Source organism: Hyperoodon ampullatus, assembly GCF_949752795.1.
Source record: "Hyperoodon ampullatus genome assembly, contig: SUPER_X_unloc_1, whole genome shotgun sequence".
Lineage (NCBI taxonomy): Eukaryota > Metazoa > Chordata > Mammalia > Artiodactyla > Ziphiidae > Hyperoodon > Hyperoodon ampullatus.
In genome coordinates, this window is record NW_027641097.1 from 8,381,003 (window position 1) to 8,395,051 (window position 14,049).

A 14,049-nucleotide genomic window follows, 5' to 3' on the forward strand; every position below is an offset into this window, starting at 1 on the left:
CCCTTAGGAGGGAGCTGGCCTTGCAGGCTGCTGATTTCCAGCTTTTTAGATACCCCAGTATCCTGGCCTGATGGGGCGGGGGGCAAAGCCCTTGGTGACCATAGTTTATCATACCTGAAGGGCATTCTTGTGTTGCCCCATTTCAAGTGGTCCCAGTTTTTGCACTAAGGCTCCAAGGGCGATTAACATTTGACCGGGTATGTAAAGGTCAAAGGGTTTAGCTAAATTAGGGAGTTCCTGGGCAAGGGTCTGAATTGACTGCTCTTTCCATTCTTGAAAGGCTGCTACTGCATTCTATTCAAAAGGATCATCATCTTTTTGTGTCAGTGTTTCATGTAGAGGCCCAGCTATTAGACTGTAGTTAGGGATCCAGATGCAGAAAACCTTGGCCTCCCCAGGAACCCCTAAGCTGTCTTCTAGTTTTAGAAGAGGTAAGGCTGCAAATGGCTTCTTCCCTATCCTGGGATGCGTTTCTCCAAATATCTGTGAGAATGAAGCCCAGGCATGTCGCCTTAGCCTGGGATATTTGAGCCTTTTTCTTGGACACCTTCTATCCTTCCTTTTCTAGGTAGTTCAGGGGCGTCTTTAGTAGGCCTGGAGATCAGAATGCCTTCTGCATATTGAAGGAGGGTTCCCTTTTACAGAGGTAGAACTTTTAGGTCTTTAGAGGACATTTCCCCAATGATTGTGTGGGGATTTTTGAACCATGGGGGAAGGACGGCCCAACATTATTGCTTTTGTTGCATGTTGTGTCCTGCCACTCACAAGCCAAAAATTCTTGTGACTCTGAGATGAATGGAATACAGAAGAAGGCATCATTGAAGTCTAATACAGAATGCCATGGCCTGGTGAATGTTAGAATGACCAGCAGAGTGTAGGAAATAGGAGCTACTTGATGTATATCCTCGGTGGCTTCACTCACTGTCCTGATATCCTTTACCAGGTCTCCAGCAGCCCATGGGGCTCTCCTGGTCAGGCCAATCCCAGGATATGGAGCTCACCTGGGATGCACACCCTACCGCACAGCCCACGGGGCTCTCGTGGTCAAGTCCCTCCCAGGGTATGGAGCTCACCTGTGCAGCTACCCAGCAGCCAATGGGTCTCTCATAGTCAGGCCCTTACCAGGATATGGAGCTCCCCTGGGCATGTACCCCAGCAGGGCTGGACACACAGGAACCGTGCACATAGCCCACCTTGCAGAGAACCCCCAGCTCAACTGTCGCTCACAGTTGACACAGAACACCTCAGAGCAGGACTTGAAATAACAAGCAGCAGCTCTGAGAGGTCTGTGACCCTGGGTATCACTCTATGTGGCCTCTCTCTGCCTTGTCTTCCAGACACTTCCACTGCAGCCAGGGCAACAGGCCTCTGTCTCCACCCACCATCACTCCTCTCCCTGACTCCTGGGTTCCTCTCATTAGGATAGGGTCTTCTTGAAGTTGTTTTCCACTCATGGACCACATAAAATGATAAGAAAACAAGCCACAGCTGCAGCCCCTTGTCTATCCTGACTCTCAAGAGCACACACCTGTTCCTTGGGCCTGGCCCGTTTAGCAAGGCTCATTTTCTGCAACTGTGAGCCCCAGAGGGGTGAGGATTGGCTGATTTGGGCAGCCTGACACCGCCTGCCAGCCCTCCCCAGGTGTGCCTGGGTTGAGGTCAATATAAACACCACTCCAGTCATCAAGAGCTCCTGTAGCTGTGCCTGACGCCATATTCTCTGCCACATCAGCAGTGTCGTGGCTGGTGTGGTGGGAGGGAGTGAGGGGCCATGGCTTTCTGGGTGGTCCAGTGTGAGTGGGGCTCTGCTGGACTTTCTGCAGGAGTTGCCAGTCTGCCACCTGCTAAAGAAGTGGATGTGTCACCCATACCTGCCGCTGGAATTTCTCCCCAGGCAGAGGTGAGGAAGTAAAAAAGCAGTGGGGGCCGTGGCAGGAGGGTATCTCAGGCAGGGAAATGGAAAGCTTCCAGAAGAGCATCTGGTGCTAGGACCATCCTGGCTGTACTGCAGGCACCACGTCGGCCTGCATGCTGTCGCTGGTGTGGCTGCACAGCCCTTCCTCTAGGCTTGCAAGTTCTTGTACATATTCAGGTGTTTTACCTGGAAAGGGTGCGAAGATTTCAGCTGCAGCAGGACTGGGGCTCAGCTCACATTTACTCACAGACGCCTCGACATAGTCCCCCAGTTTTGCAATGAGGATGCTCCTTGTGGGGTGGACCGCTGCTGACTGCATGGGACATGATTTCTCACTTCTGAACAACTTAAGAATTTTTTAACACTGGAGCAAGTGCCCTGATACGATTTTCCTCTGTATAACTGGTGGGTTCTGTATTTTTTTTTCCTTTTTTTCTTTTTGGTTCAAGGTAGGTTTTATTTATTCCTCTTTTTCTTAATTTAGAGATATAAACATGGAAATAATGCATTAATAAAAAGACGTCTATATGAAGGGAAAAACTTCTTTTCTGTTTTATTTTATTAAATGTTATTTATTTATTTTTAATTTTTTAAAATTTATTTATTTCTTTTATACAGCAGGTTCTTATTGGATATCTATTTTATACATATAAGTGTGCACATGTGAATCCTAGTCTCCCAATTCATCCCACCACCACCCTCACATTGCGTTCCCCTCTTGGTGTCCATATGTTTGTTCTCTACATCTGTGTCTCTATCTCTGCCCTGCAAACCGGTTCATCTGTACCAATTGTCTGGGTTCCACATATATGCATTAATATACAATATTTGTTTTTCTCTTTCTGACTTACTTCACTCTGTATGACAGTCTCTAGATCCATCAAGGTCTCTACAAATGACCCAATTTCATTCCTATGTATGGCTGAGTAATATTCCATTGTATATATGTACCACATCTTTATCCATTCGTCTGTCTGTGGGCACTTAGGTTGCTTTCATTACCTGGCTATTGTAAATAGTGCTGCAATGAACATTGTGGTGAATGTGTCTTTTTGATTTATGCTTTTCTTTGGGTATATGCACAGTAGTGGGATTGCTGGATTATATGGTAATTCTATTTATAGTTTTTTAAGGAACCACCATTCTGTTCTCCATAGAGACTGTATTGATTTACATTCCCAACAATAGTGGAAGAAGGTTCCTTTTCTCCACACCCTCTCCAGCATTTGTTGTTTGTAGATTTTCTGATGATGCCCATTCTAACAGGTGTGACGTGATACCTCATTGTAGTTTTGATTTCCATTTCTCTAATAATTAGTGATGTTGAGCAGATTTTCATGTGCGTCTTGGCCATCTCTATGTCTTCTTGGAAGAAATGTCTATTTAGATCTGCTTCCATTTTTCTATTGGGTTTTTTGTCTTATTAATGTTGACCTGCATGAGCTGTTTATATATATTGGAGATTAATCATTTGTCCATTGATTCGTTTGCAAATATATTCTGCCATTCTGAGGGTTGTCTTTTCGTCTTGTTTGTAGTTTCCTTTGCTTTGCAAAATCTTTTACGTTTCATTAGGTCTCATCTGTTTAGCTTCTATTTTTTATTTCATTACTATAGGAGGTGGATCAAAAAAGATCTTGCTGTGATTTACGTCAGAGTATTCTTCGTAAGTTTTCCTCTCAGAGTTTTATACTCTCCGGTCTTACATTAAGGTCTCTAATCGATTTTGAATATATTTTTATGTATGGTGTTGGGGAGTGTTCTAATTTCATTTTTTACATGTAGCTGTCCATGTTTCCCAGCACCACTGATTGAAGAGACTGTCTTATCTCCATTGTATAGTCTTGCCTCCTTTGTCATAGATTAGTTGAGCATAGGTGTGTAGGTTTATCCCTGGGCTTTCTTTTTTTTTTTTCCTTTTCCACCTTTATTGGAGTATAAATGCTTTACAATGGAGTGTTAGTTTCTGCTGTATAACAAAGTGAATCAGCTATACATATACAAATATCACCAGATCCCCTCCCTCTTGCATCTCCCTCCCACACTCCATATCCCACCCCTTTAGGTGGTCACAAAGCACCGAGCTGATCTCCCTGTTCTATGTGGCTGCTTCCCAGTAGCTATTGGTGTTACATGTGGTAATGTATTTATGTCCATGCCACTCTCTAACTTCGTCCCAGCTTACCCATACCCTTTCCGGTGTCCTCAAGTCCTTTCTCTACTTCTGTGTCCTTAATCCTGTCCTGCAACTTGGTTCTTCATAATCTTTTTTTTTTCCTTCATTAGATTCCGTATATCTCTGTTAACATACAGTATTTGTTTTTCCCGTTCTGACTTACTTCACTGTGTAGGACAGATTCTAATCCATCCACCTCAGTACAAATAACTCAGTTTTGCTTCTTTTTATGGCTGAGTAATATTCTATTGTATATATGTGCCATATCTTCTTTATCCATTCATCTGTCGATGGACACTTAGGTTGCTTCCATGTCCTGGCTATTGTAAATAGAGCTTCAATGAATATTTTTGTACATAACTCTTTTTGAATTATGGTTTTCGCAAGGTAAATGCCCAGTAGTTGGATTGTTGTGTCGTATGGTTCTTCTATTGTTAGTTATTTAAAGGAACCTCCGTACTGTTCTCCCTAGTGCCCATATCAATTTACATTCCCACCCACAGTGCAAGTGTGTTCCCTTTTCTCCAATAAAGGCCTCTCCATCATTTATTGTTTTGTAGATTTTTTTGATGATTGCAACTCTGACTGCTGTGAGGTGATACCTCACAGTAGTTTTGATTTGCATTTCTCTAATGATTAGTGATGTTCAGCATCCTTTCATGTCTTTCTTGGTAATCTGTATATCTTCTTTGGAGAAATGTCTATTTAGGTCTTCTGCCCGTTTTTGGATTGGGTTGTTTGTTTTTGTGATATTGAGCTACATGTGGTGCTTGTAAACTTTGGAGATTAATCCTTTATCAATTGCTTCATTTGAAAATATTTTCTCCCGTTCTGAGGGTTGTTTTTGCATCTTGTTTATGTTTTCTTGTACTGTGTAAAAGCTTTTAAGTTTCATTAGGTCCCATTTGTTGATTTCTGTTTTTATTTCCATTTCTCTAGGAGGTGGGTGAAAAAGGATCTTGCTGTGATTTATGTCATAGAGTGTTCTGCCTATGGTTTCCTCTAAGTGTTTTATAGTGTCTGGACTTATATTTAGATCTCTAATCAATTTAGAGTTTATTTTTGTGTATGGTGTTATGGAGTGTTCTAATTTCATTCTTTTATGTGTAGGGGTCCAGTTTTCCCAGCACCAATTACTGAAGAGACTGTCTTTTCTCCATTGTATATCCTTAGCTCCTTTGTCATAGATGAGATAGCCATAGGTATGTAGGTTTATCTCTTAGCTTTCTGTCCTGTTCCATTGATCTGTGTTTATGCCAATCTACATACACTTGATTCCATTATGGAGACATATAAATACATAGGTTTCAAGATTATTAGCAGTCAGATATATTCCTCTTCAGTGAATATGGTGTTTTGTGTCCAGTTCATTGAGAAAGGAGTAGGTCTTGTCTATTACATATTTGTTATATGGAATGGTATCTGTGCTAATTTCAAACTCTGCTTTTACGCATCACCCCACGTCACCTTTCCCCTTAAGGAGGCATAAGTGTGTTTTCTAAATGTGTAACTCTGTTCTCTTTTGAAATTCATTTCATCTGTATCCATGTTTACATTCCCTCTATAAGTGATATGTTACAATAAGTTTCTTTTTCTTTGTGGCTCATTTCCCTTAACATCATCAAACCTAAAGCCACTCATTGTGCTGCTATTGGCCTTATGACATTGATTTTATGTCTGAGTGACATTCCATTGTATATAAGTACCACGACATCTTTATCCATTATTTTCCCTTTCCTGGGATATTTAAAGTGTACCAAAGTCGAGGTTCTTGTAAACAGAGCAGCCCTAAACTTTGGGCTGGCTGTGTGTTGTGGATTTTTAATTTTCCCAAAATACACGCCCATGAGTGGAAGTGTGCTATGCTCTGTAGCTCTGTTTTAGAAAACAACATACAGTTCTCCAGAGAGGATGTTGGCCATTTACATCCTGTCCATCGGCGTAACCAGGCTCCCTTTTCTCCATGGCCTGTCCTGTATTTGTGGTTTTTACACTATTTGTTTATAGCCCTTTTGACCGGAGGTAAGTGATACTTCTATGTAGTGTGGATTTGCAATGCCTGATGGCTTGCTTGGCCAAAAAGGGCGTATGCATTTTTTTCCCGAATATATTCAAGAAAATACACATACTCCCTTTTCGGCCAAGGGCAACATTGTCGAAGTTCTGTCGCTTTTCATGTGCTTTAAAGACGACTCCAATCTACCTCTTGAAATCTGTTTCCTTCAATTCTGCCTTGCCTTCAAATCCTCTTCACTGCCTTACCTCAATATGTTTCTGAATGATAGTTGTCCTTTATAACTCTGCAAGTTTGTGAATTGCTGTGCCCCTGATTTCCATTTTTCAACTTGCTTATTTGTGAGCTGGCTGCAATACCGCAGGATGGCTTTAAGCCCTAGTCTGGTCCCGGGGTTGCAGGCTGAGCCTGTGTTTAATTCTTCTTCCTGATGGGAAACTAGAGTGACATGTGCCCATCCAAACACCTACAGCTAATCTCTCATTTGTTTCCCCTCTTCCTGTTCATCCTCTGCACAATTTGCAAACTGTGCATAACAGGAGGGTAAATGCGCTGACACTCCAAGTGGGGAGATTTTTAGTAATGCTGATGGAATGGCAAAGCCGAGCATGAGGAAAGGAAAAATGAGGTACCTTTTAGAAAACTTTCCCGATTACACAGTGTACCATCCACTGGGTTTCCCATGCATGTGTTAACTGTAGGAAGATTCCCTTAAACATGGAGAGTTGGGGCCACTAGAATGGGTAGCACACAATATTGCTCTAAGTGGTGTTCTTTTGCTCACACAACCTCAGCAATCTTGTCAGACCCAACTGTCCAGTCTTATGTCTCATCCAGCTGTGGATGTAAAGGTGGTCAATCCAGGTTGCATCACTGGCCCTGAACGTAATTTTTAAGACTTTCTCCCTGTTTCGCTGTTTTTGCATTTTGCTTTTGAAATTTATTTTTATAAGGGGGTTTACCTGAATTTCAGTGCTGTGTTCATGTCATTATACACACACATGATTCATTTATGGAGACATGAGAATACATAAGTTTTAAAATACTTACAAGTCAGATATATTCCTCTTCAATGAATAGGGGTTGTTGAGTCCAGTTCATTTTGCGGGAGTAGGTGCTGTCTATTACATACTTGGTTTATGCAACGATATCTGTGCTAATTAAGGACTGTGGATTTATGCATAACCCCACCTCTCCTTTCCCCTTAATCAGGCAGAAGTTTGTTTTCTAAATGTGTGACTCTGTTGTGTTTGTAATTCAGTTCATGTGTAGCCATGTGTACATTCCCGCTATAACTGATATCTTATGATAAGTTTCATTGTTCTGTTGTCTTTCCTAACTCAGTTCATGTGTAGCCATGTTTACAGGACCTTCATAAGTGATATCTTCTGATAAGTTTCTTTTTCTCAGTGACTTATTTCACTTAGAATCATTGTACCTGAATCCACTCATTTGCTGCTACTGCCCTTATGACATTGATTTCATGGCTGAGGGATATTCCATCGTACGTAAGTACCACAATTTCTTGAAGCATTTTTGTCTTTTCTGGGATATTTAACTTGTACCCAAGTTGTGGTTCTTGTAATCAGTGCAGCCCTAAATTTTGGAGTGGCTCTGTCTTATTGAATTTCAGTTTTCCCAAGGTATCTTCCCTAGACTGGAAGTGCCCTTGGATCTGTAGCTCTGTTGTTTACTTGTTTTAGGGAACACAACGCACTCCTCCAGAGAGGCAGTTGGCAATTTACATCCTGCCCTTCAGCAAAACTAGGCTCCCTGTTCTCCAGCACCGGTCTTGACATTCTCGTTTTTACACATTTTGCGATTTCCCTTTTGACCTGTGGGAAGTGATACTTCTTTGTAGTGCACATTTGCATTGCATGCCTAGTTGCTTGGAAAATTATGGCATAAGCGTTTTCTCCTGAATATATTCAGGAGAAAATGCATACGCCCTTTTTTGCCAAGTGCATCATTGTCGAAGTTGTGCCCATCTTCCTGTGCTTTAAAGGCGATTCCAATGTACCTCTTGAAATCTGTTTACTGCTATTCAGGCTCGCTTTCAAGTCCGCCTCTTTGCCTTCTCTCAACAGATTTTTGGACGATAGTTGTCCTTTATTACTCTGCCAGTTTGTGAATTGCTGTGCCCCTGAGCTCCATTTCTCAACTCGTATTTTGTGAGCTGACCGCAAGTCCAAAATTTTGATTCAGGACGTATACTGGTTCCTGGTGGGTGGCTGAGACTTTGGTTAATTCTTCTACCTGCCGGGAAATCAGAGTGACATGTGCCCGTCCAAATGGCTAACAGCTACTCTCTCATTGGTTCTCCCTCTTCCATTTCATCCTCTGCCAAATTGGCAACCTGTGCGAACCAGGATTTTAAAGGGACTGTCTCTCCAATTTGGTTGATTGATAGTAAAGCAGTTGGAAAGTCAAACCGGAGCACCAGGAGAGGGACTATTAGTTGAGTTTTAGAAACCTTTTGTATTCACAGTGTGTCCATTCACTAGGTTTCCCGTACATGTTATAGCTGTAGTAATATTCCCTTCTACCTAAAGAGTTGGGACCCTTGGAATGTGTGCCACACATAATTGGTTTAAATGGTCGGCATTTGCTCACCGAATCTCACGAATCCTCTCATTCCCAAGTGTTCAGCCTTATGCCTCTTCCAGCTGTCGTTGTAGACAGGGTCATTTCAGGTTTCATCAGAGACCCTGAAGGAATTGTAAAGAATTTCCATGTTCTTTTGTTTTCTTTTTGAAATTCCTTTTTATAGTGGTTTTGAGCTGATTCTCACTGCAATGTTTATGCAACTCTAGACACAGTTAATCCCCTTATGGAGACATATTAATACATAGATTTTAAGATTCTTTCTAGTCAGATATATTCCTCTGTGGGAAATATGGTGTTTTGTGTCCCTTTCACTGAGGAATGTGTAGGTCTTTTCTATTCTGTATCTGGTTTTTGGAACGGTACCTGTACTACTATGAAACTCTGGTTTTATGCATCACCCCATCTCTCCTTCCCCCTTAAGCAAGCATAAGTGTGTTATCTAAATGTGAGACACTGTTCTCTTTCCTACCTCAGTTCATGTGTAGCCATGTTTACAGGAACTTCATAAGTGATATCTTATGATAAGTTTCTTTCCCTGTGACTTATTTCACTTAGAATCATCGTACCTGAATCCACTCATTTTGCTGCTACTGGCCTTATGACATTGATTTCATGGCTGAGGGGTATTCCATTGTACGTAAGTAACACAATTTCCTGAACCATTTGTGTCTTCCTGGTATATTTAAGTTGTACCCAAGTTGAGGTTCTTGTAAGCAGTGCAGCCCTCAATTTTGTGTTTGCTCTGTCTTATTGATTTTCAATTTTCCCAAGGTATTTTCCCTAGACTGGAAGTGCCCTTGGATTTCTAGCTCTGTTGTTTATTTGTTTTATGGAACACAATGCACACCTCCAGAGAGGCAGTTGGCAATTTACGTCCTGCCCATGAGCATAACTAGGCTCCCTGTTCTCCAGGGCCTTTCTTGCCATTCTGGTTTTTACACATTTTGCGGATATCCCTTATTGCCGGAGGGAAGTGATACTTCTTTGTAGTGCAGATTTGCATTGCTCGCTTGCTTGCTTGGCCAAAAAGGGCGTATGCGTTTTCTCCTGAATATATTCAGGAGAAAACGCATACGCCCTTTTTGGCCAAGTGCATGATTGTCGAAGTTGTGACCCTCTTCCTGTGCTTTAAAGGTGATTCCCATGTACCTCTTGAAATCTGTTCCCTGCTGTTCTGGTTCGCTTTCAAGTCCGCCTCATTGCCTTCCCTCAACAGATATTTGGATGATAGTTGTCCTTTATTACTCTGCCAGTTTTTGAATTGCTGTGCCCCTGAGCTCCATTTTTCAACTTGTTTTTTTGTGAGCTGACGGCAGGTCCAAAACTTTGGTTCAGGAACTATACTGGTTCCCAGCGGGTGGCAGAGACTTTGGCTAATTCTTCCACCTGCCGGGAAATCAGAGTGACATGTGCCCGTCCAAATGCCTAACAGCTACTCTCTCATTGGTTCTCCCTCTTCCCTTTCATCCTCTGCCAAATTGGCAACCTGTGCGAACCAGGAGGTTAAAGGGGCTGTCTCTCCAATTTGGGACATTGATAGTAAAGCAGTTGGAAAGTCAAACCGGAGCACCAGCAGAGGGACTATTAGTTGAGTTTTAGAAACCTTTCATATTCACAATGTGTCCATTCTCTAGGTTTCCCATACATGTTATAGCTGTAGTAATATTCCCTTCAAGCTGGAGAGTTGGGACCCTTGGAATGTGTGCCATGCATTATTGCTTTAAATGGTCGGCATTTGCTCACCGAATCTAACCAATCCTCTCAGTCCCAAGTGTCCAGCCTTATGCCCCATCCAGCTGTCGTTGTAGATAGGGTCATTCCAGGTTTCATCACAGCCCCTGAAGGAATTGTATAGAATTTCCCTGTTTTTTTGTTTTGTTTTTCAAATTCCTTTTTATAGTGGGTTTGAGCTGATTCTCACTGCCATGTTTATGCCAGTTTAGACACACTTGATTCCCTTACGGAGACATATAAGTACAGAGGTTTTAAGATTCTTACTAGTCAGATATATTCCTCTGCAGGAATTATGGGATTTTGAGTCCCTTTCCCTGAGGAAAGTGTTGGTCTTGTCTTTTCTGTAGTTGGTTTTTGGAATGGTACTTGTACTAGTATCACACTCTGGTTTTATGCATCACCCCACCTCCCTTCCCCCTTAAGCAGGCATAAGAGTGTTTTCTAAATGTGAGATTCTGTTTTCTTTCGTAGCTCAGTTCATGTGTAGCCATGTTTACAGGGCCTTCATAAGTGATATCTTATGATAAGTTTCTTCTTCTCTGTGACTTATTTCACTTAGAATCATCGTACCTGAATCCACTCATTTTGCTGCTACTGGCCTTATGACATTGATTTCATGGTTGAGGGGTATTCAATTGTACGTAAGTAACACAATTTCTTGAACCATTTTTGTCTTTCCTGGGATATTTAAGGTGTACCCAAGTTGAGGGTCTTGTAAGCAGTTCAGCCCTCAATTTTGTGTTTGCTCTGTTTTATTGATTTTCAGTTTTACCAAGGTATATTCCCTAGACTGGAAGTGCCCTTAGCTCTGTAGCTCTGTTGTTTACCTGTTTTAGGGAACGCAATGCACTCCTCCAGAGAGGCAGTTTTCAATTTACATCCTGCCCATCAGCATAACTAGGCTCCCTATTCTCCAGGGCCTTTCTTGCCTCTCTGGTTTTTACACATTTTGCGTATATCCGTTTTTACAGGTGGGAAGTGATACTTCTTTGTAGTGCAGGTTTGCATTGCCCGCTTCCTTGCTTGGCCAAAGAGGGCGTATGCGTTTCCTCCTGAATATATTCAGGAGGAAACGCATACGCCCTTTTTTAGCCCAGTGCATCACTGTCGAAGTTGTGCACCTCTTCCTGTGCTTTAAAGGTGATTCCAATGTACCTCTTGAAATCTGTTTCCTGCTATTCTCGCTCACTTTCAAGTCCGCCTCGTTGCCTTCCCTCAGCGGATTTTTGGACGATAGTTGTCCTTTATTACTGTGCAGTTTGTGAGTTGCTGTGCCCCTGAGCTCCATTTTTCAACTCGTTATTTGTGAGATGACGGCAGGTCCAAAACTTCGGTTCAAGAACTATACTGGTTCCCGGCGGGTGGCTGAGACTTTGGTTAATTCTTATACCTGCCAGGAAATTAGAGTGACATGTGCCCGTCCAAATGCCTAACAGCTACTCTCTCATTGGTTCTCCCTCTTCCCTTTAATCCTCTGCCAAATTGGCAAACTGTGCGATCCAGGAGGTTAAAGGGGCTGTCTCTCCAAGTTGGGACATTGATAGTTAAGCAGTTGGAAAGTCAAACCGGAGCACCAGGAGAGGGACTATTTGTTGAGTTTTAGAAACCTTTCGTATTCACAATGTGTCCATTCTCTAGGTTTCACATACATGTTATATCTGTAGTAATATTCCCTTCAACCTGGAATGTTGGGATTGTTGGAATGTGTGCCATGCATTATTGCTTTAAATTGTCTGCATTTGCTCACCAAATCTCACCAATCCTCTCAGTTCCAAGTGTCCAGCCTTATGCCACATCCAGCTGTCGTTGTAGATAGGGTCATTCCAGGTTTCATCAGAGCCCCTGAAGGAATTGTATAGAATTTCCCTGTTTTTTTGTTTTGTTTTTCAAATTCCTTTTTATAGTGGGTTTGAGCTGATTCTCACTGCCATGTTTATGCCAGTCTAGACACACTTGATTCCCTTACGGAGACATATCAATACATAGATTTTAAGATTCTTACTAGTCAAATATATTCCTCTGCGGGAAATATGGTGTTTTCAGTCCCTTTCACTGAGGAAGGTGTAGGTCTTGTCTTTTCCGTAGTTGGTTTTTGGAACGGTACATGTACTAATATCACACTCTGGTTTTATGCATCACCCCACCTCTCCTTCCCCCTTAAGCAGGCATAAAAGTGTTTTCTAAATATGAGACACTCTTCTCTTTCATAACTCAGTTCATGTGTAGCCATGTTTACACGACCTTCATAAGTGATATCTTATGATAAGTTTCTTTTTCTCTGTGACTTATTTCACTTAGAATCATCGTACCTTAATCCACTCATTTTGATGCTACTGGCCTTATGACATTGATTTCATGGCTGAGGGATATTCCATCGTACGTAATTAACACAATTTGTTGAACCATTTTTGTCTTTCCTGGGATAGTTAAGGTGTACCCAAGTTGAGGTTCTTGTAAGCAGTGCAGCCCTAAATTTTGGGGTGGCTCTGTCTTATTGATTTTCATTTTTCCCAAGGTATATTAGCTAGACTGGAAGTGCCCTTGGCTCTGTAGCTCTGTTGTTTCACTGTTTTAGGGAACACAATGCACTCCTCCAGAGAGGCAGTTGACAAATTACATCCGACCAGTCAGCATAATTAGGCTCCCTGTTCTCCAGGTCCTGTCTTGCCTTTCTGTTTTTTATACATTTTGCGGATGTCCCCTTTGATCGGTGGGAAGTGACACTTCTTTGTAGTGCAGATTTGCATTGGCCGCTTGCTTGCTTGGCCAAAAAGGGCGTATGCTTTTTCTCCTGAATATATTCAGGAGAAAACGCATACGCCCTTTTTGGCCAAGTGCATCATTGTGGAAATTGTGCCCCTCTTCTTATGCTTTAAAGGCGATTCCAATGTACCTCTTGAAATCTGTTTCCTGCTATTCTGGCTCGCTTTCAAGTCCGCCTCGTTTCCTTCCCTCAACAGACGATAGTTGTCCTTTATTACTCTGCCAGTTTATGAATTGCTGTGCCACTGAGCTCCATTTTTCAACTCGTTTTTTGTGAGCTGACCACAAGTACAAAATTTTGGTTCTGGACCTCTACTGGTTCCCGGCGGGTGGCTGAGACTTTGGTTAATTCTTCTTCCTGCCGGGAAATTAGAGTGACCTGTGACCATCCAAATGCCTAACAGCTACTCTGTCATTGGTTCTCCCTCTTCCCTTTCATCCTCTGCCAAATTGACAACCTGTGTGAAACAGGAGTTTAAAGGGGCTGTCTCTCCTATTTGGGAGATTGATAGTAAAGCAGTTGGAAATTCAAACCAGAGCACCAGGAGAGGGACTATTAGTTGAGTTTTAGAAACCTTTCGTTTGTTCACAGAGTATCCCTTCTCTAGGTTTCCCGTACATGTTATAGCTGTAGTAATATTCCCTTCTTCCTGGAGAGTTGGGACCCAAGGAATGGGTGCCACACATTATTGCTTTAAAGGGTCTGCATTTGCTCACTGAATCTCACCAATCCTCTCAGTCCCAAGTCTCCAGGCTTATGCCACATCCAGCTGTTGTAGATAGGGTCATTCTAGGTTTCATCAGAGCCCCTGAAGGAATTGTAAAGAATTTCCCTGTTTT